This window comes from Catharus ustulatus, chromosome 8 (genome assembly GCF_009819885.2).
Source record: "Catharus ustulatus isolate bCatUst1 chromosome 8, bCatUst1.pri.v2, whole genome shotgun sequence".
NCBI lineage: Eukaryota > Metazoa > Chordata > Aves > Passeriformes > Turdidae > Catharus > Catharus ustulatus.
Window position 1 is genome coordinate 29,851,326 of NC_046228.1, and position 25,943 is coordinate 29,877,268.

General features: G+C 41.8%; 1 protein-coding gene across 2 annotated transcripts in view; it reads right to left on the minus strand.

The window, feature by feature from the left end:
• Positions 1-20,039, minus strand: part of RHOBTB1 (Rho related BTB domain containing 1) — a 52,780-nt gene extending 32,741 nt beyond the window's left edge. Inside the window, exons 1-2 of one of the 2 annotated variants that reach the window (XM_033066660.1) lie at positions 19,846-20,039; positions 15,387-15,482 (exon numbers count right to left, since the gene is read on the minus strand). The gene's annotated coding sequence lies outside the window, so the exon portion shown is untranslated. Of the gene's footprint in view, positions 1-2,125; positions 2,184-15,386; positions 15,483-19,845 lie in introns of those variants that run through there. The other variant, XM_033066661.2, reaches the window with a different exon arrangement.
• Between the last annotated feature and the right edge of the window lie 5,904 nt (positions 20,040-25,943).

The following is a 25,943-nucleotide window of genomic DNA, read 5'->3' on the forward strand; positions in this document are numbered from 1 at the left end:
AATACTTCAGGATGGCAGACTTCAGGTTAATGCCATTTTCAGATCATGGGTCAAGTTCTGCATTTATGTCTCAAATGCAAATCCAGCAACATTAATGGAATAGTGCAGAAGACACATAGATGCAGGGTTTACTTGCAATGTCTACTGCCACATAGAGACTCATTTGTAAAAAAAAAAAGAAAAAAAAAGAAAGAAATTGCTATCTTGTGTCTCAGGTCAGACAGAAAGGAGAGGAAAACAGAGAAGCAGAGTAGTGTTGAATGGGAGGCAAAGGGAATCCCTATTTTTATTTCATGACCCGTCTGTAATACCAAAGAGCCTCAGCTATGACCACACACACTGCACGTGCACCAATTATAGCTCATGTACCACTCACTCCTTCAGCAGAAACTTTTGATCTCTTTTATGGCAACTCAATCAGTGATTCAAGTATACAATCACCCAGTCTCGGAGCTGCTTTGCAAATCTGCTGTATGCAGCAAGGACGCCTGAGCTTTTCCTTTTCCTCCTTCCCAAGCACATACTTTCCTACACAATGTTTGCACACTTTTCTGGCAGGATGGAAGGGAGCAAGGGAGGAGCATATCAAACACCTGATGCTCCTTTGCTTCTTCTCCTTCAAGGCTTCTTTGTCCTTTCATCCCCTTCAGCACAGGGTAACATCTGGATACAGGACTTAAGCATTTTTCCAGCAAATAAAATGTATTAACAAAGAATCAAACATCAGGATTTACTGGTCAAGTGATCAGCTCTTCCTCTCAGCCTAATGCTTTACAGTATTTATGAAGCTTGGAGTTTTAAAAGGGCAGGAGTTTTAGAAAGCTTCCCAGAGCTAAAATTGATGTTTATTTCTTCTTGGATAAAAATACTTGTGCGCATCTGAGCCTGTCCCAGATCTTAGGCTCTTTAAGTATTATGTCACTTAGATAAAGAACCCTAGTACAAATACTGAACTCACTTTTTCTTTCTTCTGTTAATAGTGTGTAGATTCACAGTGTATCTGAGACACAGAATCAGGTGTGCAAATGCAACACACATAGAAAGAAAAGCATAACCTAATGGAAGAGGACCTCAGAAAAAATACTGAAAAGAAATGAAGCCATTCCATTTCCATAAAGTGCGACTCCTGATCCTGAAATACACCCTGTACTGAAATATTACAACTTACACTGAGCAATCATGACAATTCCTCAGTGTAATCCTAACAACAGTGGGTTTCTCCCCGGATGCATTATTTTTGCCTAGAAAGACCAGTAGCTCAAGTACGCTGGAAAAGCTAATTTCCACCTCAGCTTCTATTACAGCTCAAGCTATTACAGCTCAAGCTGAACATTTGGCTTCAAGTCAGCTGTGTGTCCTGAAATAATACACAAACTGAGGATGAACAAAGTCATTGAGAGTATTCTGGCATCACTTCCTTGCTCTTGCTGTGACCATATGCAGAGCCTCAAGGGCTTTCTTTTATTATTATCATTTTTTAAACAAGTATATTGTTGCCTTCCGAGTAGTGTCTTGTCCAATAGATGGCAACTCCTCCACTTAGTTTGCCTCGGTATTTCCAGGGATGGATTTCTCTTTGCTCAAGGTGTCAGATGCCACAATACCCACTAAAGGTTGACTAAACAAATTCAAGTCCACTACTGTTTGTCTGTGGCCCACAAATAGGTCCCGACATAGACACCTGTGCCACAAGACCCTCCAACAGCCTCCTGCTGTCGTCATAGCAACTCACAGCAGACTCCACAGACACAGTAGGGGGAAAGAAAGGGAAAGGGAAAAAAGAGGGGAAAAAACAGATCCTTCGGGTCTTTACTAAATGACACTCAGAGGTACCAAGGGCTAGGAGGTTTGTGCTTCCCGTACACATCATACCCCTCTATTTTTGCCTCGCACGTCGTGGCCTCGCTGGAAAAGAAAGCCAGACAGATCTGCTTCATCAAAGACTCAGTCCTCTCTTTTCTTGAAGGAGGGGAGGATGCCACCACCTCCTGCTCTCTCCCGACGACGCGGGAGAAACAAACGGGACGCGCGGGGCGCCGCCACCCGCCCCCTGCGGAACCGCTGGAGGCCAGCCAGCACACCGGCAGCTCGGAGCACGATCGCGCCCGGGCGACGCGGGACCTACCCGGGAGGGCGGGATGCCCGGCGGCCGGGGTGCGTGCAGGGGGCTGGCCCCGGCCCCGCTGCACTGCAGGGGGTGGCGGCCGCCGCCGCGCCCCCTTCCCGCTGCTCCTCACGGCGGCGGGGCTCGGCAGGGTGGCAGCATCTCGGCCGCGCTGCTCCGCCCGCCCGGCCCCGCGGCGGGTCCCGCCCGGCCCGGCCCGGCCCGCGGCGCTGACTCGGGCGGCGGCGGGGCCGGTGGCAGCCGTGACGTGCCAGCCCCGAGGGCTATTTTTAGCGCGGCGATTAGATTTCATTCATGAAACCGCGGCCGCGCGTAGAGGGGCGGAGGATGGAGCCGCCCCTGTGTGACCGCCCGACGGAGAGAGCCACGGCCCTCATCGCCGCATCCTGCCCCTGCCCCACGGCCCTCATCGCCGCATCCTGCCCCTGCCCCACGGCCCTCATCGCCGCATCCTGCCCCTGCCCCACGGCCCTCATCGCCGCATCCTGCCCCTGCCCCACGGCCCTCATCGCCGCATCCTGCCCCTGCCCCACGGCCCTCATCGCCGCATCCTGCCCCTGCCCCACGGCCCTCATCGCCGCATCCTGCCCCTGCCCCACGGCCCTCATCGCCGCATCCTGCCCCTGCCCCACGGCCCTCATCGCCGCATCCTGCCCCTGCCCCACGGCCCGCAGTGCAGGCTTTCTGCCATGGCCTCGCACAGTAAAAGCTCAGACACGAAACAACTTGAAAACAAAGCAACACCCATATGCAGTCTTTATACGTACACACTGTAATTACTGTTCACACATGCAAAGGTTCTGAAAGCCTCTCTGGATGATGCCCGAAGTTGGGCATGCGATTTCTTACTGCAGGTGCTGCTGGTATCTTTTGAAGTCACTTCTCTTTATCCTCACTAATGCTTGAAGCCTTCATGTAAAACACGCACATCACAGCTAAACCACAACCTCCCTTTCTCTTACAGTGACTATCCAAACTTGCTGTTTTTAAACCAGCGAAAGCATCTCTGGGCTGTGTGTTACAATCCAGACCCGACTCCCTGCTAAAACAGTCTCTGGCTCTTGACATCAACAAAACTGTCACTAACCAGTGAGGGGCATGGGTACAGTCACTGCAGCTAAGGACGGTTTTGGATATAGCTATGACTATTTAAAAAGTAGCCACTATCCAAAAAATATTCTCTTACAGCAACCTGGACTCTCACATTGCACAGTCTCACAGCATTAAGACAGTAATTAGTTGGAAAGCATTATAAAGTTGCTTAAAAGCCCACTTAGAAAAATAGTTAGCTGTACCAATAATAGGTTAACAGTATCCAAATGCATTTGGTTATAGTCAATTATATTTTTCAAATACCCAGAAGCCAAACTTACATTAACCAATTCAGACTGCAACAATTTTCAGTTGAGTACATCTATGTCAGGACAAATTACAGTTTGCAACTTCATATCAAAGAAGACTATTAGGAGCAGAACAATGCACATCATGGCAAATATTAAGTGTTACTCTCCTAGCTTTGCACAGTTTGGATGGACAAGACAAATGCATCAGAAACTAAACTCTCACTCAGGCATCTACTTACAAGCAAAGAAATATCAAGTTGATAATGCAGGCAACAAAAAGTAAGAAAAAAGTCAACAGATTTAAAATGTATAGTATAGTTACCTTCTGTTTTTTAACTTTCAAGTTCTGTGGGAATTTTTCTTCCCCACAAATGAGGGCTAGTTTTTTTATTCTGTTCAAGAACAACAACCCTATGTATTGACTTGTTTCTCAGATACACAGTTTTTAGGAAAACAATAAAACTCACATTCATCCCACTCAATTCAGGACGCTAAGCAAAGCAGTGCTATTCAAAAGGTATCCCTTCTACTGAACTGTTCCACTACGGCAATTTTTAATTCCTTATTGGTACCTTTTTTCTACAGTCTAAATGATCAATTTCTGAAGACAAATCAGAGTAGAAGCCATGTCTCTATTAAAAATACCTAGACTATCACTGCTGCAGTGAGTATTAATGTGAGAACCGGTGAGTTAGCATCATGTGAGAGAAAACTGATACAAAGCAACCAGACTTGCCATGATACTCACTCAAGAAGTGTTGGACTGCAATTTAAAAAAAAATCCCAAACCAAGCCAATAAAAAACCCACAAACCTTTAGACCCAATTCCTACCTCTTTAGAGAGCTTTTCTACAGAAAAAAAAAAGGGACAAGGACAGGAAGAAAGTTTTATTTTTAGTGCACAATAGTAAATTTAGCAGAATACAGCAATGACAAAGATTAGTCAGGTGGTTAAAATGGGAAAAAGAGAGAGTTGCTTTTGATGGGAATAAAGAAAAGGTCTCAAGTTTATCTCTTTTTTCCTTTTTCATCAAAGGGTGATAAAGGCTTCTGCTGCTGTGGAAATAGATGCATACTACCATATCATTTCCATTTTAATGACCAACTACAGCATTTTTTACCATTCATTGCTTTCTCACCACAAATGTAAAAATTCTTAAATAATTCAGATCACAGCTTTTCCAGCAAAGTATAAAATAAAACCCTAGGAAAACCAGTAGTTTTCTGTTCTGTGATACATAATCCTGTATGGAAGCATATTTACATTTTCCCAGACTTTTTAAATAAACAGTTGTTGAGTTTTGACCATAAACTTAAGTGACACATTGAGAAGTGGTTGCAATGCATCTTTAATAGGGTGTAGAGCAACTGACAGTTTCTAGGTTTTGGTAAAAGAAAGCACTGTAATAAACCACAGGTATTCCCACTGACTTCACATAAGCATTAAAAGTACACAAATGGTAAAGTTTTACTCATTTGGATGTTTAAATATTACAGGTAGCCAGCTTGAATTTTTCATTTTCATTTGTTTGTTTTCAGGGAGGAATAACAGCTAGAGGGAAAGGGAGAAGGGAACAAGCTCTGTCTTTGCAAGTAATCCTAAAGGACATGGCATTGGACCATGGAAGCATTTAACTACAGTCTGCTTTTGCCAAGTCGATACAGCTTTCCAAAACATGTTTATAGGCTGCCAAGTGAGCTCTGTCACTGCAGCTCAGTTATGTGCTTTAAACACTATCTCACAACTGGGAGAACAACTGGATAAAAAAAGACTAAAATGATAATTTAAAAAATGCATTCATTCCCATGGAGAATTCTACTTAGAATTATCTTAGTTTTGCTAAAATGCATGTGAAAGCACAATGTAAAGTCACATCCTCATATGCTCCAATGTATTATTTTTTACTCTGGGGCTAAACTAACCTTTTGGTTTTGAGACTATATAATTCTCAGATGATTAAAAAACATCAGGAGAGAGCATCAGTTATGCATAGACTGTAACTGAGTTTACAAATAACATTTCTACTCCTGGATCTTCAGAGTCAGTTTAATTCCAGAGGCTGCTCCAACATGCAGTGTTAGCAGAATTCCTTAAGGAACTTTCTATCCGCTCAGAAACTCTGAAATTCAGTGTCCTCAGGCCCTGCCATCCTCTGCACTTCTGAGACACCAGAGAAAAGCTCAGGAGTAGTCTGGTTGGAAAAAATACCAGTCAAGGACAACAGGAAGCACAGGAAGAAGGGACTACAAGCACTTGGTTTAGCTTCTTTGACAAACTCTTCTGGAAGGGGTGCCCATGCTTCTCACCATCACATCATAATCTAAGTCTTCTGCATCTGCAGAGGATTGATAGTCTAAGTATGGTAACTCAGGGGTTTAGCTTTTACATTTCTGTTTATCAGCATTCTGAGAAAGTCTATATCCCACACCCAAGGGCTATGTGGAAGCAAGAGGTTCTTCCCTGTACTAGGGGTCTAGGTATGGATTGTTTAAAAAAAATTTTTAAAATATAGTGACATGGCTCTTCGCTCCCTCTGAGGACCCACTTAAGCTTTTAATTCAGGACAACTGAGATTATTTATCTTCTGCTTTAGGTAGTAGAACCCAAGCACAAATGCAGATTCCTATGACAAGCTACACCAAAAACACTCAGCAGGAACAGTTACAGATCTGAGCTTGTTCGCTAAAAGAGAGCCGGTCTGACATTGCAGAGACTGCCTGGGACTGTCCAAACCTAAAACCAAATACAAGAGGACATCTTAGAGTTTATCTCTCTCCCTTATCCTTGAATGCTGGGGCCTTTCATATTAGAAGACTTTAAGAGCATGTTTAGATTAAAAAAATGTTAGTGGAAATAATTTAAATGCACAAGGAATTAGGTGAAAGAAATTAGTTAAATTGTCCTGTATGGGCTTCACATTGCATATGGCAATCTCTCTCTCTATAGTCCAAGAAATTTGCTTTCAACAATACAAAGAGAGCATGAGTGAATTTCGTACAAACAAAATAAGGAAACTTGATACTTCAGTTATGGACTTCAGCATCCACTCACTGTATGTGGTATATGTAGTCTCAGCCAACTGGCAGCATGTAAATTAAAATATCAGAATTACCCAGCTCCTGTCATTGAAGTCTACTTTCCCCCCACAATTAGGTTTAGAGACACTGATGATGTGGGTAGATCAAAATAATTTCTAACTACTTTTGTAGTGGTTTAAGATATATTTCATTACATTTTATCCATAAAAGATTCATAAAGAGAACACATGCCTTGAATAAAAAACTATGTAAGACTATATTCTATAAACATTGAAATAAAATTCAACTCATTTCCTGTCAATACGATTTTTGTATTAAAAGGTTTGCATTCAGGGCTGCAATGCATCCTTGCCAAATGCTCATGCATTCCTAATTAGCTTTCTTTTCAAAACTGTTGTACACTGTACCAGTCCATTCTTCTCTTTGGTTAGCATTTTACGTAAGGTGTCTCTATTTAGTGACATCAACATCTACTCTCAGTCAGCTATGCAAATTGATTAGGTCAGTTCCATCCCTTTTCCTACAATCCCACATTTATCTTAATTCTCAGAGATGGAGACATGTAACATACACAATGATACCTTCACTGTGTCCATTAAACACCGACATAGACCACTGTGCATTTATTTGTTAGGGTTTTTTTCAGTTCTTCATTGAATGCTAAATATAGTGCAAGACCATCATTGCTAAAGAAGCCTGCAGTGCACCAGAGCATTCTGTGAATGATATATAGCACCAGTGGTTTGCCTTAGGAATTATATTTTCCCATTCTTTTTTAATAGAAAAGGGATATAGATCTCTTAATATAGGCATAAATTTTATACAGCTAAGTAAACAGGAAAGAAACCATCTACAGAAGAAAAATGCCAATACTTATAATTTGGAATAAAAATTAAATATCTACATTTTTTCCAGAGGGTTATATTTTGACAATGCTTTAGTTTTCAGTCTAATTATGTGTAGGATATTGGCTTTTGCATTTTCCTGCTTCCACATTTAATCTTGTTAATTACAAGACTCTGATTTTCTCCAGAGGTCATCTAGTCCAACCTCCTCCTCAATGCACAGCTTACTTCAAAGCTTGATCTGGTTAAGGACAGTCAGTCCACAATCTCCAATCCACGTGTTCCATTGCTTAGCTAGCCTCTCACTACGAAAATGGGTTTTTTTACAACAGTGAGAAAATTTTTTCTTTACACCTACCTCACTGCTACTTGTGACTGCTGCCTTTAATCCTTTTGTTGCCCAGCTGTGAGAAGATCTGGTTTCCCCATAACCCCTTCTGAGTACCTGAGGTAGTAATTAGATGCCCTCTTAACCTTCTCTTCTCCAGGCCAGATAAGCAGCTCCTTCAGTGTCTCTGTGTATATCTCATGTTTCAGTTTCCCCACGGTATTAGTGGCCCTTGGTTGCACTGTCTTCAGCTGGTCAATCTCTCTTCGGAACTGTGGAACCTGAACCTGAGCACAGTTTCTCAGAAGCTGCCTTACAGTGCCGAGCAGAGGGGAACTACCCCTGCCCTCACCCCTCCACACTGCACTCAGCCTCAGGCAAACCTGGACGTGACTGTCCCCCGCTGCTGGAAGGGTGCTCAGCTGAGCCAGGTATGTCCCAGCCTGTTCACTTGTGCTGTCACAGTCTCTCTGATGGTCCCTTAAACTGTAATAACCTGCCTTTACTGCCCCCTTCTCTTTCTACAGACTGCAGGATATGGTCTTAAAAGGGAGTGGATTACCTGAACGGTCCAGTTTGCAAAGTTAGGTGTACCAGGACACAATTAAGCAAAACAGAATTTTGGCTTAATAAGAAGAACAGCAAGAGAAACAGCTGAGCAGTTATATAAGAGTCTCCCAAGGGAAGAAGTGGCAGAGTTATGGCTCACTGCATTCCCAACCCAGAGAGGACAAGGCTGCTTTAAGAATTGCTTCTATGACAGTCTTGTATCACATGTGTAATCTTTTCTAATGGAGCAATTTTGCAACAGCTTGTATTTGCTATAATCCACACTTCTAGCTCCTCAGGACTACAACATGGATTTAATCAATTTATAAAAACAGGTCCAAACGAAAACTAACTAGAAAAAACTGACTAGGAGGAGGAGTTATTCTTGACTTTGTCATTTTGCTGTTTGGCAAGGGAATGAATCTGGAAGTAATAGTGCTGGCATCTGCATAACTGTTCAGAGCTTCTTAAAATGTTTCTGCCATCTAATCAGATGTTAATGGAATGGAAAGAACTCCTTTGTGGAATGAAGCAAGAGTCATAGCAAACAGCAGCTCGGGAAGACTTTCTGTCTGTCTGACCTTGTGGCTAGCTGTCAGTCTCCACCTCTCCTCTATGCAGATCAGTCAAAATTCACTTGTCTCTGACTACTGAGTTTCCAAGAGATTTAAAACATCTTTATACTACAACTACAGGAGATTTTCAGTGACATACACAGTCTTTGCTTCTCACTCTTATCTAAGTTACTGAGCTTTAAAAACCATACATAAATGGATCAGCCTTTTTTCTTCCAAGCATTATAAATGCTCTCTCTGCCTTTTCAGGATTGCATAAATCACCTATTAAAAGCCTAGTAGATTTATACGCAGGAGGATACAAAATGTAGACCAAATTTTAGAAACTAACATATTGGTCAAAGATTTCAGAAATTCAACAAATAGAGATCTCTGCAACAATAGAGATCTCTGCGCCATCCCTGCTTGGAGTTGCTTAAATTGGTGGTATAAAGAGATCATGAAGACTAGTCTTGAACACAGATATCTAGTTACAGGAACTGGAAAACGTCAGGTAGGAGTGGTGAGGGGAAGAGAAACATAGCAGATTTTGCCACCTTTTTCACAGTTGCCATAGCCTAGTGTTACCGGTCTCTGAATCTTTGCTTACATACAAAAACAGCAGCCACCAGCCATACTCTGATCTTTATAGGCTGTCAAACCAACAGAGCAGGACTAAGTAGAAGAATCAAAGGCAGCTAAATCTCATCATCACTGATCTCAGAGAAACAGCCTTATTAGCTACAACGTACTCTTGTGCACTTCTGTCCCATAGCGAGTTAGACACAAAAATAAGACCCAGTTATGGTTTTAAGAGCCTGATAAAAATCCTTCTGAAACTGTTGAGGAAAAGCTTCCAGTGACCCCTCTGGTCTTCAATTCAGGGAGGAATTAAAGAAGAAAAAGTCCACTGAATTGGTTGCTACATTCCTGTCTTAGAAAGATGATAACTTAAAAGTAGCTGAAACAAAACAGAAATTAATGAAGCACTTGCAACTTCACTATTTTTCTACTAAGTTGTTAAAAGAGTTTACTTTTTTGGATTACAATACCCCCCAGTGCAATTACAGTACAATTCTTGATTTATTTTGAACAATATGATACTCCACAGTAGCAACATTGTGGGATTTTGTGAATTCAAGACCAAAATTCAAACCTTGTTACATTCTCTGTATTTTATACTTTGGAACCACTCATTTTTTGAAAGAGAAAGCTTTTCCAGAAAAAGCTCTTGTCTCTTACCACCACCTTTTACCAGTTTACTGATGTGATTTGGTCACACTAGAAAAGACTGCCTTGCAAAGCCTGCATTTTTGCAACACAACAAATTCAGTGGGTTAGACTGGATTATATCAACACAAGGTTTCTACTCATGCACCTCTACACAAGGTTCAAACACCAATCATGTATTTTAGTGGTTTACTTCAATATGTCTAAACAAATCTAGTTACCATTTTTTTGTTTCCCCAATGAGTTTAGGTTATAAACCATATGCAGAAAGAATATTACCAGGGTTGGTTCTGATGGATACATTTTACTCCCTGAAACACTTCCTATAAATTTTAGCAAAATGGTGAAGGATAAAAGTAATTGCAGAAATTGCTAAAGAATGCACACAAGTGATCCACACAAGGAAACACAAATGAGTGATTCCAAGTCTAAGAAGCAGGCAATAAACAAAAAAAGTCTAAGAAACAGTTTGCATGTTTCACCAGAGGCTGCTTGATGAAACTTCCCTAATTAGGTTTATTAGGAATAGTTACCAAGAAGGATTCTGTTCTTTTAAATGCTACCATTCGAAAGCTATCAACCATGAAATCACATACTTCTTGCATATGTTTGCAGTTTTCACAAAAGGTGTAGGACACTACTTCCAAGACCTGCCACAGTATCACCGCTATAAGTTTGAACTACGGATTAGGCACAAATCAGAGGGCCTAAAGGAGTGTGTGTATACTATGTAATTTGCAAAGTAATGAATAAAAGACATCACTTTTCAATTAGAGTTTTAAGTGCAGCATTTAGATATGTCAGGAACAGAATATACCTTTGTAATTAAAACCAAACTAAAACCAGCAGCAGCAGTGGTTTTGAAGCTAATCAGGCATTCAGGGAGCTTTAACAAAATCAAAAATATCCCAGTGCCTTGAAATTTCCCATCCACTTAATGCTTGAAAGTCATATTGCCAAGGCAATATGATGCCAAAGCATCATGAATTCTACTAGTAGGGGTTTTTTTTTTTCTCTTTCAAAAAGTAGCAAGACATGTAGCATTTTATTTTTAAACTTTTTTACAGTCTTTACCAAGTCAGGCAAGATTACTTTTCCTGGGTAAAGGTAGAAGAGAAGAACTACAAAGGTAATAATCTTATTTACTCCCATACATATTTGCAAAATTGCTAGAGCAGGGTGCATTTTGTAGCATTATAAAATCCTCAAGAGAACTAAATTCCTCCCACACCTTGCCCCAGAATATTTTTTGCAGGAAAAGATATGAATTATTTACAGAAGAAATTGCCAATAAAATGCATCTGTTACATGATAAACATTTCTCCACCATTCAGATTTTTTTTACGAGGCTTCTAGCTGAAATTCAGATCTGCAGCTAAAATACTATTGTACCTTTATGTAAAAGAAACATTAAAAGTTCCTTAATTATAGTGTTGCCAGTGATGAACACTGTTGCAAACACCTAAGAGAATTAAAACAATAAAATTCACCCCTGGAGAAATTCAATGGAGGCAGTTGGATTGCCTCAAGGAAAGCCTGATCCAGCCTTTTCCTTAGAAGACTGGGAAGTATTTTATGAAACATTCTTCTGCATTTAGTGACCAGTAATCTACATTATTGTCACAGGCTCACCTGACAGTCAAAAAGATACCTCTGAAATAGAAGTGACAAATTCAGGAAGTTCAAGTGTTACAGAATAGCCATAAATCAAGAACTGAAACATGGACAGCCATAAGGCCCCATAACATGTACATCCATCTCAAGTGTAAACACTATCTGTTGCTCAGGACAATTACTGGAACACCTGCCCGTGCTTAGCACATCTAGGAGCCCATACAAAAGCAAATTTCACCACTGACAAAGCAGCTGAAAACAAAAAGCAGCTAAAGCTCAGGTACTGTTACCATAATATTTTTTTTGTTACTGCAAATCCTCATTTTAAGGGTGCTAGGCCCTTGCTTCCAGAAGCATGAGAGACAGGTAATTCCAGCTGGCAAGAGAATGTTCTGATGTAACAGCACTGATTTTATATCCCAGCTTCAATTTTTTATGTTAGGTACCTTCATGCTTAAGCTCCCCAAATTAATGGACATTTCAGAACTACATTATTTCTTTCTTGCTTTCCCACCTAACTGGGTGGGAAAGAACAAATTGTAACAAATGGTTCCTGATTCTGCATATGCATTGTGAAAAGCAGTCATTCTTCTTTATGTAAAGCAAAGGAAATCCCATTATAAAGGTAGAAACATGGATTTCAACAGTATGATAAACAGTGCTAGAGAACATAAATTTAATTACAAAGATCAAAAGCAACAAACAGCAACAATGCACTTCCTCTCACACCTGAACCAACCACACAAGGCAGTCCCCCATGTTTCTAATCTCTAGTCACAAGCAGTCATAAGTCTGAGAAGAATTAGTTCAAGCAGTTTTAAAATTTAAAATTTCCTCTGATAAATCTAATTCTACTGAAGATAACTGTTGCACACACACCCCTCTGCTGGCTTTGCACAGTCCAGAAACTTGTATTTACCATTCTGAATTGCCAGCTACATTCAAGTGCCAGATTGCACTGTAGAAGCAATCACACACATAGCTATTTTATTCCACTGAATTACTGTGAAGACAGTAATCTCTGAGAGAGAAGTAGCTTCTTTATCCAGACAGCTAAATTTACTACTACTTGTCTCATAATGCCTCAAGTGACACAGAAGTCAGAAGTAAATAAGCTATGATTGGGATATTAAAGAGAAAATAACACCTCTACAAAGACACACCTTGCAGAGATGTAGCATTTTCTGACTCAAGCACACACCCATCCACAAGTTAGCTTTTTTTCAGATCTGCAGATATATTTGCTTTAAGAAGTGAGACCAAATCAGAGAAACAAGAGGAACTGGTGTGGAAAACAGAAAGTTTCTGAGAATATTGTTCTGTAATTTAGCTACATGAGCTATACATGTTACTCAGAAATTCATTTTAAAACAGTCTGGGAAGCAAGGCTTGACACTGGGAGGAGAGGTGAAAAGAGGTATTTGGATTCTTGGGTGTGTCATTTTCTTCAATAGGTACTTTCTGATGGTGAGGCCAGTCAATGCATATTAAATCATTCATAGCATCACTGTCCTGGTTTCAGCTGGAATAGAGTTAATTGTCTCCCTGGTCGCTGGTACAGTGCTTTGTTTTGGACTCACTATGGGAATGCTGATGACGCACTGATGTTGTAGATGTTGCTTGGTGCTCACTCCAAACTGAGCACATTTCTGTGCCTCATGCTCTCTGCCAGTGAGCAGGTAGACCAGGAGCTGAGGGAGAGCAGGGCTAGGACAGGTGACCTAAACTGGCCAGGGGGATATTCCATACCCTAAAAGATCATGCCCAAAAACAATAAACTGGGGGAGTCAACTAGGAGCAGCCAGTTGCTGCTCAGGGCTGGGCTGGGCCTCAGCCAGCACATGGGGAGCCACTGTATTGTGCACCACTTGTTTTTCTGGGTTTTTATTTCTTTTCCTTTCTTATGTCTCCCTTTTAATTCCAATGATTATTATATTTTATTTCAATTATTAAACAGTCCTTAGCCCATGGATTTTATCTTTTATCTGATTCTCTTCCCCTCTTATGTACTGAGGGTACATAAGCAAGCAACTACATGCTACTTAGCTTCTGGGCTGGGGTTAAATCATGACAATCACAACTTGCATAAGTGTAATACTGTATAGTGGCCTTCAGGAACTGCATTACCTATAAAATTACTTCTATTTTTATTCATAAAGTATATGTTTGTCTTTGATGATGTCCTGAAAGGGGCTCATTAAATTACTAATGTAGCTATTAAAGCTATTAAATTACCAATTTTGAGGGATCAATTCAAAGCACATTGAGATAAGCATAAATCCAAAGTAAACCAAGTGTCTCTTCACTTCACTGACCCTCCCATGAGGCTCTGACTGCTAAAATGTTTTTCTCCTGACAAGATTAACCTTTTCATTGTATAATCCTCCCTAGCCAAAACAGTGGAAGTAGTTACTCCTAGGCTCACAAAATGTTCTGTCTGGTAGTACATAATGATGGGGCAAGGAGGGATGAATGGTTTGTGTTGACTTTTAGAGCCCAGGAGGGAGATTGCTCCCTAAGCTTCCTGACAAGATGCTTATTTTTATTCCCATTGTCACTATGTTTTCCCATGAACAAATATTTATACTTCAGAGGAAATGTTTCAGTAATGTTTCAGACAGGATAAGCAACGTGTTCACTTCCCTTCCTTTTATTATGAGAAAGCAATTTTGCTTACAGGAGGGAGTAAATAAATAGATTCCCCAGAGATGCCTGGGAAGGGGTAATTCTTGCAGGGAACCCATCCTGAAAATACTGGCAGCATGACAATAGGTCAGTGTTAGCTGACCTGTGGAGGTTTCATTTGCAATTGCAAGAAACGAACACATAAGAGATTTACTGTTTCCTTTGTTCAGAGAAACAGACCATTCCTGTGCAACCTTGTCTTAACTAAGCATTCTCTCTTCTGACAAATTTTATCTTATGTTCCATAGCATCTTATGTTCCTATCTGCATTATTATAATGTACATTTAATACATATGGCAAGCTATAAATCCATCTTTTGTTCATACTTCTGAACATATAACACACTGAGAAGGCAAATGGGTGAAAATGACCTAATTTCATTGACTACTCCAAATTTTGAGCAGAGGGTTTGACTCTATGATAATTTCCTGAGGTTCCTTACAACCTGAATTTTCCCGTGATCCTAAATTAAAGACATGTATTTGGTTTTACTAACTTACATACTTATTTCAGGAACTGTGAAGATCTGGCTGTGATACTTGACAAAAACAATATAAACATACACCTGTAACTCAGGCTGGGAGAAGCCTCACTTCTCCCTAGGCTGCACAGAGCAGGAACCCAGAAAGCTGTCTGAAAAAAATACCTACAGGTACAAACTCTTTCTCAGGTCCCTGGATCTCGCTCATTTCCTGCTCCTGCAGTTAGTCTGTGTAAGTACTCACTCTTGAAAACCAGACTTAGCAGCTTCCGTTCCTCTGATGCTTGGAAAAAAGCTTGACACTGGGTCAAAAGCCACTCTGTGCAGAAGCTGCTCATTACCAACCCTGCAACACCAAGCCTTTATACATTTGTTTTTATCTGCTGGAATAGCAGAACAAAGCTGACTAATCCGGTACATGAAACTATTATTTGTAGGACTTTTCAGTTAAGACTTCTGCTACAAAGTTTGCCAAGACACAGAGGTTATAACTCTAAAATACTTGACCAAAAGCTCCTGGTCAGAAGTGATGACAGGCAACACAAAGTGAAACTGGTCAGATTTTCTTTTATTTCTCCCTGTTGATACTTACCTCACAGGAGAAAATGTTCACATCCATTTTTAGCAGCTTGATCAAGAGCAGAATTTCATTAAAAATACTTCATGTCTTTCTCTTACTGTGGCACTCCTAAGAAGGAAAAAGAAAGAAAAAACCTTACTATTTTCAACCTAAAATTACAACACATGCAACAGCAACAACATCTTTTATGATCCGTTTTATATTCTATAACAGGCCTGATTGGCCAACAAAACGATCTTTTAAAGTTTCAAACAGGTAAACTGTGTAGCTTTACTAAAACACTCTTTGCTCCAATACACTGAAGAAATCATGGGTAGTTCGATGAGCGTTTGAGTGTAACTGGAGATTAACACAACTCTGTCAAATGAAGCTTGTTTGTGAGCAATTTCCCTATGGATTTAGATTTTAAAAAACCAAACCACCTTAGGTGTCAGAACTTTACACCACTGTATCCCTATTAACCAGCTCCTCTCTCTTAGGCAACAGACTGAGGAAAGTTTTTTTGGCAACCTTCAAGAAGGTGACAGACTGATGGCACATGAACTGGGAATTCTGTGTTGCTTCCTCCTTTGATAAAAAATGAAAATAATTATAAATGTACTTCATCTGGTTTGGTAAATGCCTACTTTATTGTGGGTTGGTTCCCATCCAGGGGCAAGGTGGAGGTTTTCCAAGAACCAAAGGTGGGAACAACATTGATTTCTCCTCAGATGCTGCCCTAAAAGCAATGCTCAGTGGCACAAGTAGGTTTCAGAGGTTCATGCTAGCTTGAATAGCAGTAGTGAAATGCAGAGTCTTCAAATGAACAAGAGTAGTGGCCCACTGGGCATTTTTCCCTTCTTAGCAGGACCGCTGAATTTAGGACTGAAGTTAATTTCTCACAGAAATCACAACCCTCTGTAGATACCTAGCACAACACAACAGAGAGAAACAAACAGAAATGAAGTAACAATTCATTCCACCTTTGTAGAATAGACAAGCCACAAGAATTGATACTAGAGCTAGAGGCACGATGTTTATGCTCTCTAACTGTTCTGCCCTTCCATTTGCTACTTATGAATAAGCATTTTAGGGGCAAAGACATGTCAGTTTTCCTGAACTGCAATGTTTCATGCAGCTACAACTGTGAAGAATCCTCTCACCATCTTTTCTTCTTGTTCACCCCTACTTCCTCCAAGGCAGGCCCATACAAACCCCTTCATAAGCCCTGCAAATAACAGCCTTAACAATTAAACAACCCCCCCAAGTTATTAATTAGTGACATTAGTGTACTTAGGGCTCTAAAACTGTTTAAATAAACACTTTATGTGATACTGTACCATTTATAACTGTTTACTTGTTTCCTGAGCATTGATGGCAGATTAGAAGTTACTTGCAGCTTCTTTCAGAACATCCCTTTTCAAAAAAACCAAACTACAAAAAGGGCATCTGGTTTATCTGATCATAAACCCAGAGCTTTCTAAGTTCTTATTTCACTGAGCTGTCATTCACTTCTAACAGCCTTTCTCTGCTTCACCCACATTAAAATCTACAGATGTGACCTCCAAGGATATGTCAAATCCTTCTTACATTCAGACAGACATGTAAAGCCCTTTCACGATCTCATTCACAATTCCTTTTCATCAATCATTTACATTATTGTCCTAGTAGAGGCCACATTAAGACTGTCCTGCTTGCTGAGACTTTTCTTTTGTTATGCTGTAAAGTCAGACCAGTTGTTTGAAGAATGTAAGCAGACAGAAATGTAGCTGAACTTGATTTTCATCATTACTAAAGCATAAGCCTAAAAGTTCCACTTCACAGATAAAAGTTTATGGCCTTCATCCCCCTGCTCTCAGTCTTCCACTTTCTGGTTTTGAATGTAGTTGAGTTCTTAATTAGCATTGTTGTACCCTATTACAACTCCAGAATACAAACTTCACTCATAGCATGGTAGTGGAAGCAGATATCTCTGTGATGATGATCTGCACTCAGAAGAATAGAGCAGCTAAACCTTACATGAACTTTCCTTACCAGAGTCTCAACGAGCTCACAGCTCAGAAGAGAGCTGGCTTGCTGTGACTCTCCCCTTGTCTGCCTACAGAGAAAGTATCAGTTCTGGTCGTGGCAGTGCACTTCCCTCTCTCTCCTGTCTACTCTTCACCCAGGCAGCATTATCTGAACTAATGCTCACCCACAGCAACAAGCACACCGAGATATTGTGTGCAGGACATGCAGCAAGGTCACCGTGGGCTGAGGGAAACGAAAACCTTCTGGAACACAGTGTAATTCAGTGAGGGATGTACTTGCATGGTATAACTCTTCAAAGGGAAGAATTTCTTTTAAATAGGCAGGAAGGTGAGGAACAGGAACACCTGCTGCAGGCTGGCAAGTGAAACATTTGCAGTGCAAACCAGGCCTAGAAGGAATGCAGAAGACACCAGGTGGAACACTAGGCTCCCTGGAGGACTCCTTGTGGCCAAGCCATGTCTAATCTGGTCTAGAAGCCTCTTCTGTGAGGGAAAAGACACTCCTCTTACACACTGACACTAGAGAAAACTCAAAAATACTCAGCTCAGTTTTTCCCTCAAATCCACCTTAGCTTCACCTTTGCACAAAAGCTTCAGAAGCCTTAGCTGCTCCAGTCTTTGCCCCACTCCTGTTTGGTTTGGTTTGTTGGGGTTTTTTATTGTTATTATTACCAAACTAACACGACCGCAGAATTTCATCCTCTCAAGTTTTTTACGAGTTTCCTTTAACTAACCCATCATCTCTGTGCATTGGTTTCAGTTTCTGTAACATCACATATTCACAGTACATCGGCCCCAAATCTCTTCAACATATCTTTGAGGGATTACATGGAAGAAAACTGCTTTCAAGCCTTATGTTTCTGACTTGCTTAATATGGTCTCGCTTCAAACTTTTGCCTTTAAAAGTTTAAATACTGGGAGAAGTTTAAGGAACAGAAAGAGCAGAACCTTAGTTCACTGTTGCAATCTTTACTATGACACACCTCACTTGCTCTACATTACATGGTTGAACAGACAGTAGAAATTTTACTTCCCATTGATACCTAAACCAACATTTCCTCTCAGCATATTTTCAAACCTTTAATGTTGTTGGATCAATAGCAAATGCAAGTGTTTTGCCCTTTCTATTTCAGTTTCAGCAAGTATGTTTTTTTCTGGCGTCTCACAGACAAAAAGGAACTTTTTCCTGTCTTGATTACACAGACAGTAGCATGATGACATGTGATACAAATATTTCCATTTAACCAAGTTAAAATGATACTTGGTATGAAGTTGACAATCAGGTTCTAAAAAAAGATGGGATATTATGATTGCCACTAACCCTAACTTAGGAGCACCCCCAACCACACAGCTAAACTACTGCTAAACAAAAGTGCAAGTAACTCTAAATCTCTACTTTCCTATGCTTCCCCAGTAGGGGAAAGTTCTTCCTTTTTCTCATTCTTTTTTTCCAAGAGCTGCAAAAGAATTGGGCTAGGTATGGTCTACTGCTCCTCCCCAGAGGTTTTCAACAACAGTAAAGAAGAGAAAGAGCTCTTTAACATCATTCTTCTGCTAGGTCTTTTTAGGAGGCACATCCTTCTCTATAACCAGCTCCTCTTGTATCCAGTTCTCTACATGCATTTCCACTCTATACCAATTACAAATTTCATTCTTGTAATGCAGAGAACCATTAATAATTTAAGATTAAAAGGGAAGCTAAGGGCAGGAATATTCCATTTTTACTCACGAGATAGATGGTACACTGCTAGAATGTCAACTCAAGTTATCTTTGTGTGTGTTAATTCAGCAAATTGCTTTTCAAAGTGCATTCAGAAAGCGCCTGGAAGATTCTACACGAGAAGAAAGTTTCATTTCTATGGCAAATATGCCAAACCAACACCCAGAAACTGAAATATGAGCAGATTTCAGTTTCGTCCATTTAGTTTTCACAAAACAGGAGTTAGCCAGGATGAATTTTGTACAGAAGCCCTCAGCAAGAGCGAGTAAAAGTCAGCCAGGTGTAGTGATGAATACACCAGCGTCCTGCCTGCACCAATAACACTTGTAACGGTACGGAACGGCTCAGGAGCGATGCAGCAGGACCGCCTGACACCCCAGTGAGCTGTCAGCATTTCCGACCTTACCGCGGGAGGGAACGGGACATCAGGGCGAGGAGGGCAGGTGCGGAGACCTTCCTGGGGCAGAAGCCGGGGGCTCCTGTCAGGAGCTGCCCCGGAACGGGGAGCGCCCCCGGCCCGCCGCTCCCAGCCCCCGGAGCCCCAGCCCCGCGGTGCCCCAGCCCCCGGAGCCCCGGCCCCCGGAGCCCCAGCCCCGCCGCTCCCAGCCCCGCGGTGCCCCAGCCCCGCCGCTCCTTCCTCCGCCGCCGCTTCCCACGGCGCCCGGCCCCGCCGGGTCCCTCACAGCGACTGGCGGCGGCGCCCGCCCGTCCCGCGCCCGCCAGCGGGGCCGCAGCGTCTCACCTGAGCGCGGAACGGGGACGGCTGGGGACAGGACAGAAGTGACGCTCAGCGGGGTGCGGAGGGTGGTGCGGTGTCTCGGGTGCGGTGCCGTCCCGCCCTGCCGTGCCGTTCCGTCCTGTGCCGTTCCGTTCTGTGCCGTGCTGTGCCCAGCGCGGAGCAGAGCGGGCGCGCGCGTCCCAGCCAACCAGCGCCGTCACGTGAGCGCGCCCCTGCACGCGGTGCCGCTGCCGCGGCCGTTACGGCAGCGCGCGCGCGCGGCGGCGGGAAGCGCGCGGGAGAAGCGCGCGGGGGGTGCGCGCGCGGCTCTGCTCTGAGGGCCGAGGGTCGCCGCGCCCCTCACGGGGCTCTGGGGCTGCCGGCAGCGGCGCGCTCGCCCTTCCTGCCCTCGGGAGACATCGTTTCCAGGAATTGAGGGGCTGCGGAGGCAGGAAATCCTCGGGGCCCCTGTGCGGGGAGAGGCCGCAATGGCATCACCTCCGCAGGGTGGGGTCCCAGCCGCCTCCTCCCTGCTCAGTGTGAGCATCCGCGCGATGCAATGTGGAACTTGACTGTGGCATCACGGTGCGAGTGTCTCCCCGAACTGTGAATATTCCTATGTTTAACACTGCTGACGAGTAAATCCCACCGCCCTGCTCGCCTCAGTTTCCCCACACACAACTTTCATTTTTAGCTAAATCGTAGCTGAAAAACGACGTTAAGACTGTTTTCTGCCCAGGATGCTTTCCCTTTACTCTGTCCTCAGGGTGTCTGACCTCTCTATCAAACACGCTAACAGAAGTTTAAAGAGAACAACAGTGGGATGCCGTAAGTAACCCAGCTCCACAAGGCATTTCAAATGGTTGTAGAATGTATTGCTGAAATGCTTACATAAATTTGAGGAACGACCGGTGTTAAAGGAATTTTCTGCTTACTCAGAGTCTTGGACTCTGTGTTCCACCCTGGGTCATCCTGTGCTGTGGAGGAGGATTTGGGAGCGCTGTGGGGACCAGGTACTCAGCTCTGGCACCAGTGCTTCACCTCAGTGCTGTTTAATGTTGGTCACGGGCAGTTTCTGACAGCACAGCCCTTCTGAGAGGTGCAGGGCTGCGATGCAGGGCCGAAGGACAGCAGGAGCTGGCAGTATTGCAGCTAGAGAAGCAGGCTGGGCTTGCAGCCAAGCTGCTCTCCTGTCTGAATGGCAGATTTCAGGCATTCTGTGCAGAACTAATGAACCTAGCCCCCACATCATGAAAACCATAAAAGAAGCAGGGTTTCTTTAATCTTCTTTCTTATGATGATTTCTATTTCATGTGCTTCCCTGTGGAGTCATGAAGGCTTGAAATATACCTGCTGTATACTGTATCAGTAGTGCAATATCCAAGCAGTGCTGTATCAGGATGCTGAACTCTGCAGCAGAGGGAATTAGCCTGTGTGGAGCTCTGTGATGCCATGGACAGACTGCATTCAGCACATAAATGAGCTTTAGACTACTGTCAAACACTAGCATACCCTGTGCTTTACGTTTGTAAAGGAAATGTGGGAGAATGATCACAGGATTCCAGGACCTGACCCTTTAAAATAAATGACACTGTCCATCATTAAGTGGACAGAAACTGTTAACAACTTGGCTAAACATAAAGTTTAGAATAAATGACTGAAAGATAATGACTTTTGCTGCATATGAGGTACCAAGGACAAAGAAAGATTGCTAGACCATAGTTACTCCCCAGAACTGGATGGATTATTTTATTTGGGAGGAATTTATATGGAGTCCTGGTAACTCATTTTTAGAGCCCCAACGAGGAAGCTTCCACTGTGCTTCCGCAGTATTTTGCGTGCAGAATTGTATAGTTGTGCAATTTCACTCTGTACAAACAAACAGTCTAAATTCCTGTAATTTGTGCTGGAAACACACTATCATTTGCAAGGCAATTGGAGCATACAGCTGAGCTCACAAGGGTTATCATCTGCATCTGTTCAGAGGACAGCCTCCAATCTTGTATTGGCTAATATTTTTAGCTCTGCAAACTAAACCCACATGAGATAAAAGTCCACCCACACAACAGGTTATATAGTTTGCTTTAAATTAGCTGCATTTTGTGAACACTGGATGGCTTGATTATATTTCATGTATTTCCTTCAGAACTTGGAAATGAATTTAAGTTGTTTGAAAGGTTCTTGACTGACAATTTTAGAAATTGGACTCCCGTGTTTAATCCCAGACTGAGACCAACACAAAGAAGCTTCTCAGCTGTATCAGAGAAGAAACTTTGCTAGTCTGAGGATAATCTTATTTACTTAGTTTGTCATGCCAGCAAAGGCAGGATTTCCTGATTTTTCACTGATCTGTACTTACTGGGTGTAGGATATTTTCATTACATTAAAATTATGTCTTGAATACTAAGACTGTATGTTTAATTCAGGGGGCAAGTATTTAGTAAATCATCTGCCTTTTAAAGTATGATAATTCCATTTCAGCCTTAAATGAATTAGGCAGTAGTATGGAAAGCTAATGATTTCACAGAACACTTGCTCTCTTCTCACCAACTTTCATTTATAGTCGTTATTGATTTTTGAAAATTTATTTTATGCTTTTAATATTGTACTTATTTTTTGTGCAAAATTACAGGTGTTGAATCTATAAGCAGAGATGGAGTGCCATTATCCTTCAAAGTGCACATGGAATAGGTGAGGAGAAGCTATGTAAGTTCTAGGGTTCCATGAATGGATGACAAAATAATTTATGAAATCTGCTGTTAAGAATAATTATTGGCTGACAGTTGTGTAACTTTTATGACAGTATCTCTTGAACCCAGACATAAGACAGACTGATAGTAGTCATGTCAAGACTTTGATTTTTCCTCCTTCACAGAAGATACTCAGGTGACAAAAATGTTTATGATTGTCTTTTCATTGCTACACCGTTATCAAGCTGCAGTTACATTAGTCTGGCTACAGTAGCTCCAGGTAACTCATGGCTTTCATTAAACGTCTGAATTCTTAAAGGATAAAAGATTTGGGAGAGGGTTTTTTTGGTTTGTTTTTTTTTTCAGAAAAATGAAACAAAATCTGTTTTGTGATAGTAATTGCATTTGTACTCCTCAGTGCTCACAACATAGGATGGAGGTAGACTGTGACCTTTCTGAAAGTCCTCTCAGCTGTTTTCAATCAGTGCCTTGAAGCAAGAGGAGTCACTGACAGTGAAGCAAGCACAGACCTTTGTGCTATGGTGGAGCAGGGAGTGTTCGTGTGCTCAGTTCTCCAAGTGAACTGTGGTTACACAGGAGGTCATATGGGACGTGGGGATGAGCAAGTCCCAGGCTTTCCAGACAGGCTGGGAAGCCAATGGCTCATCATGCTACAATTTATTGAGATGTTTTTAATGTTTTATCCTCTATTGTCTTAGGGTTATGACTGTGGTTACTCTAGCCCTTTACTTCAACATTGGCCTCAACAGGCTTCTGACAGTGGTATTCTCTTGCTGAATATTCTCCTGCTCTGCCCTCTCCAGCAGGCTGTGGCCAGCTCTGACTTCCAGTCCTATTCCCTGTCATTTGGTGTTAGGGCAGGTGGAGCTCCTGTTCTCCACATCCATGTGTGGCAAAGGTTCTGCTGGCTTTGAAGTCTGCTTCTGTGTCCTAAGAGACATCAGAATCACTGTCAGGAGCCTTTCTGAGAAGACCTTATTACAGCTTTAATACACAAATCCGAGTAGTGAGAGGTTTTAGCTCTTCCCCATGAGAATTTGGCAAGTCCAAACCTAAACCTTATACATAGTTCAGTGGGAGTTGTGAGCAGAACAAGAGTCAAAATGTCAGGAGGTATGGTATAACCTTCTGGTGAAGGAATACCTCCTCCTTATACAGTGTTATAAAAACAATTTTATAAACACTGAAACAATCACCACCATGAATCACATTGTATTCATACTAGACAAACCTAGGTAAGACTGGCAAAGGTTTGTCTGGGTAAAGATGCTGACTTGGAAACTGTGAGAGAGGAAAGATTTTACTGGCACATTGTTGTGACAGTGAAATATTTTATCCTGAGGAGAAATAGGTTGTGGCAATGTCAAATCTGTATTATACAGAAGTCATGCAGAGGGAATCCAGTCCTGATTTTGGAAAACCTACCTGAATCTCCCATTGCTTTGGACTCATAAATATCAGGATGAAGTGACAGCAGAGTTCCTGACTTCTAGAGGTTCTAACAAATAAACATTTGTTAACTCTGGTTTGATGGACAGTTCCTGTTTATCCAGCATTGCTCAAAATCATGTCTTAATACAGTTTGTTATTTTTAAATAAAAAGGCTTATAACCAGCGTGGACAAGCCTTTGGAGAATTCACTCCAAAAAACACTGGAAAGAACAATAACGGAGAATGGCTGGAGAAAAAAGACAAGCCTTTCCACTGATTTATTTTCACAGTTTTATTAAATGTAGTGAATATGTTTAGCCACACCAAACTAGTTTTTTATAAAGAACAAAACTGATCAAGGAAAGCTTGTATGACTTCATAATTACACAAAATTGATCCAGGGAAAAGAGATCATGAAGTAATGTAAAGTGTTAAACTGTTTGAAGCTTATCCATCCTTACGTTCAGATGTAAAACTGAGGCAGAACAAGAAAAGACCAAAACATATCCTATCCTATCCTATCCTATCCTGTCCTGTCCTATCCTATCCTATCCTATCCTATCCTATCCTATCCTATCCTATCCTATCCTATCCTATCCTATCCTATCCTATCCTATCCTATCCTATCCTATCCTATCCTATCCTATCCTATCCTATCCTATCCTATCCTATCCTATCCTATCCTATCCTATCCTATCCTATCCTTTTCTACACTTGTGACTACAGAGCTCATGGATGAATTTGCTGTGGGGAAGAAGTAGCTAAGCCCCTCCATTTATGTGTGCTCCTGCAGTGTAAGGGTTTGTGGCTATATAGTTCCTCTGTCTAGCCTGAGTTGCAGAATTTAATCCCCGCTTGAAACCTGGAGGGATTGCAACACTGCATAGTGTGTGTGGTTGTTTGCTCTGCCAATACGGAGGATTTGCACCAATGTAGCTGCTTTCCTAACAAATCCTCTGTACAATGAGTCAAGACCTGTGATACCGTGTACGCTCAGTTCTCAACACCCTTTCACCATAACCTTTCACCATGCAGTAAATGTGAAATGCCACCAAACTAGAACAGCACAATTTTACCATGCTTGGAAAGCATTTGTGATCAGCTGTAGCTCAAGCAGAGCAGGCCCATTGTGAATTAAACCCTCTTTAGCTGAAAATGTGCATTGGATTTAATCCAATTACTTGTTTGCTGGCACAAATTCTTTTGGTGACCATGAGTTTCCAAGAAAAAGATACAATTGTATCTCCCTTCCTAGATTTAGCACTATTCAAATGTCAAATTGTTTTGTGTGTTTCCACTCCTGATCTTGAAGTCTGGACCAGAGCACCCCACCTCCAAATCCTTATCATCTAGGCCCAAACTCCCCTTGTGCAGTGTATATGGAAATCTCTCACAAGTATTATACTCAAAAAGCATATCTTTTTGTGATGATTTATACATCAGGTGAAATGCTGGTTGCTGTAAAATAATTCCTTGTTTCTATCCTCACAAATAGCACTTACAGTACCAATGGACTTCGGCCAAAATGAGCCAGTCTATATAACTACAGGAAAAACAGTGCCCTTTGATAGCTCAGATTATGATATGCCTGCAAAAATGGACACACAAATATACCTGAAATAGCAACACTGTTAATTTTGATAGTTGTCAAGCTGGTCTAACATGTTACTGTAAGTATGCTTCATTGTTGAGTGTTTGAACCTCACGTGAACATCTTTTTCTAGACCCGATAACAGGCTGCCATCCATAAAACGATATTTAACTGTAAGTAGTATTTTTTCATGCTGTTTAATCTACTTTCTGTCTTCACTTTTTCTTTTGTCTTCCCTTTATCAGCTAAAACTAAATGTAGATGTTTATATATAACTTTTCAACAAAATTTTTTGCTACTAAAAAGGCTCAAACTCAAACCTCAGTTTCAGCTATGGGCTGTAAGCACCGTGGTTCCTCAGAAGCCAAAATCAACACAGCAAAAAGCCC